Below are 3,461 nucleotides of genomic sequence, written 5' to 3'. Positions count from 1 at the left end.
TTGAAATGGAGGAACAAAAGTAGGGAAGGATGGCAATCGGCAAAATGACCATTCTACCCTCTATCTTTTTTGTTTTTTTTATTTTTTAATTTTATTTTTTATTTTTTTAATTCATACTTATATATCCATATTTATATATTTTTTATTTTTAATTACTTTTAATTTTTTATTTTTAATTAATTTTATTTTTAAATTTTTTTTATTCATACTTATATATTTTTAAACTTTTATTTAATTTAATTTTATTTAGTTTTATTTTTAAAATTAATTTTATTTTAAATTTTTTTATTCATACTTATATATTTTAAATTTTTTATTTAGTTTAAATTTTTAATCAATTTTATTTATTATTTTTCATTAATACTTATATATATTTTTAATTTTATTTAATTTTATTTAGTTTTATTTTTAAAATTAATTTTATTTTAAATTTTTTTCATTCATACTTATATATTTTAAAATTTTTATTTAGTTTAAATTTTTAATCAATTTTATTTATTATTTTTCATTAATACTTATATATATTTTTAATTTTATTTAATTTTATTTAATTTTATTTAGTTTTATTTTTTATTAATTTTGTTTATTATTTTTTCATTAATACTTATATTTTTTTAATTTTATTTAATTTTTATTTAGTTTTATTTTTAATTAATTTTATTTATTTTTTTAAATTTTTTAATATTTATTTAGTTTTATTTCTTTAATCAATTTTGTTTATTATTTTTTTATCAAATTTTTTAATTTTTTTTATTTTATATAATTTTTAAATTACTCCCTTCCTTTAAATTACATTCCTAATTTGACACTTAAATTACCCGCATCTAACTATTAACACATGTCATAATCTTCTCTCCCTTTAAATCATCCCTCCCTCCAACCATTGACATATAACACATATCAGAATCTGTCACCCTCTTTAAATTACTCATCCTCCAACCATTTACACATGTCAAAACACTCCCTCCATTTAAATTCATCATTCTCCAACCATTGACACCTGTCAAAACACCCCCCTCCCTTTAAATTACCCCTCTTCAACGCTTGACATATGTCAGAACCTCCCCTCCCTTTAAATTACCCCACTTCTAACCCTTGACACATGTCAAAATCTTTTATCCCTTTAAATGACCCCCCTTCCAACGCTTGACACATGTCAAAATCTCTCATCACTTTAAATGACCCCCCTTTCAACCTTTGACATATGTTAAAACCTCTCATCCCTTTAAATTACCCCACTTCCAACTCTTGACACATGTCAAAACTTCTCACTTTCTTTAAATTACTCATCCTTCAATCATTGACACATGTCAGAATCCCCCCTCCCCTTAAATTATCCATCATTCAACTCTTGACACATGTTAGAACCTCCCCTCCCCTTAAATTACCCACCCTTAAATTCTTAACACATGTCAGAACCTCCCCTCCCCTTAAATTATCCACCCTTAAACTCTTGACACATGTCAGAACCTCCCCTCCCCTTAAATTACCCACCCTTCAACTCTTGACACGTGTTAAAACCTCTCCCTTTAAATCCTCCTCTCACACTTCATTTTTAGTCACTCTTCATTCACACCTCCCTTCACTGCTATCTCCCTCTCAGCCTCTCCTTCTCTCTTCCTGAAAATATGGATGACTATTTGGGTTTATTTTCAGATAATTGGTCAATTGAGAATGATGTTCCTAGTGAAGATACACCATCTGGAGGTATTGGTATAGCTCGCATCTCCAACAAGTTTCTTGATATGATTGATCCATCTCAAAGTACATTGCGAGCTCCTTTATACAACACAAAACATAGAGGTCGACCTACGGGTAGAGATGAGCAAAGTGGATGCCGCATATCTTCTTTCGGAGAAGCATCCACTTCAGGATCTAGGGTCTCTCAACCGATTGCAACAACTCAAGGGAGAGGAAGACGTGGAAGAGGGTCGAAGGTTCACAATACTCAAACGACCCATGCTCACTTTACAGTTCCACCCATCCGTGATACTTATATTGAGAAATTACCTGTGCCTCTGCAGCGTTATATTTCTCACACTGTTGATGTTCAACCTAATGGTCATTGTGGATTCAGGGCAATAGCTGCACTAATTGGGTATGGTGAAGAAGGTTGGGTTCAAGTACGATTTGAGCTTATAGAAGAGAATCAACAAAATAAGGATCTATATGATCAACTTTATCTAGATCCAAATTTGGTAACCAATCTATTATTCTCATTGAATTATTTCGAGCAGTGGGCACCAGAAATATATTGGATGGACGCTATACCTTTGGGAATTGTCATCGCATCAAGGTACAATCTTGTACTTCATACATTTGGTGAGAATATTGGGAGTTGTTTTACTCACTTGCCATTAAGAACTCCTCCAGTTCCAAACCATGAGCGTCGAGAAATAGCTATTACTCATGTTGCAATCACTTCGTACAAGTTTTCTTATATCCTCATTATCCTATACCACCCATTCCAACTTGGTGGTGGTAACATTCATCATATGAAGCTAAAGGAAGAGTCACTCGTTACAGGACACGCGCTCATTTGTGGTACGAAGTAATAGGTGCACCACCACCAAACGCATCGGGAGCAGAATTTGGAGGCAATATTGATTAATATTTCTATTTTTATATGTTTTTATGTTTTTTTTTTGTATTATTACATGTACTCTTCATTCGAAAAAAATATGTTTGTTCCTAAGTTATGAATGTGTTCATTATTAATTGGTAATATTTTTGTTAGTTTTAAATATAAACTAAAAATAAATAAAAGATTATAAACATATAAAAAAATTATTAAAAAAATAAAACTGATAAAAAATTGATAAATAAATTGATTAAAAAATTAATAAAAAAATAAAATTTAAAAAATCAATTGAAAAATATAAGTATTATGAAAAAAAATAAAAACTAAATAAAATTTATATAAAATTGAAAAATAAAGTATTGATCAAAAATAATAAATTAAATTAATTAAAAAATAAAACTAAATAAAATTAAAAATATAATTGTATGAGAGTTATTTTTAAATAAAATTAATTAAAAAATTAAAAATAAATGAGAATTAAATGAAATAAAAAAATAAAAATAAAATAAAGAGGAAGTTACATGCGTCTTTTGACAGAGAGAGAGAGAGAGGAGGTGGAGGGGGTGTGTGGGAAGCAGCTCTCAATTTGTCAGTAATAAACTAATGGGTGGCATAATGTTATCAAAATTATGAATTGACTAATAAACTCATATAAAATCATGAATTGAGTGAAATCATAATAAAATCATATATTAATACTATCAAGTGAATGCTAATTGCTTTATTTTTCAGAAAAAACGAACCTTGATGGTCATCTTTCTTTATGATTAATTAGATGAAGTTGGGACAATCTATTTTTTTTAAAAAAAACTTACAAATGACTTTCAAATGTAGAAACTATTAAAAAACATAACCAATATTAAGTGGTTAATTAACAACA

This window comes from Zingiber officinale, chromosome 2A (assembly GCF_018446385.1).
Source record: "Zingiber officinale cultivar Zhangliang chromosome 2A, Zo_v1.1, whole genome shotgun sequence".
In the NCBI taxonomy this organism is placed as follows: domain Eukaryota; kingdom Viridiplantae; phylum Streptophyta; class Magnoliopsida; order Zingiberales; family Zingiberaceae; genus Zingiber; species Zingiber officinale.
This window is presented reverse-complemented; position numbering follows the sequence as displayed.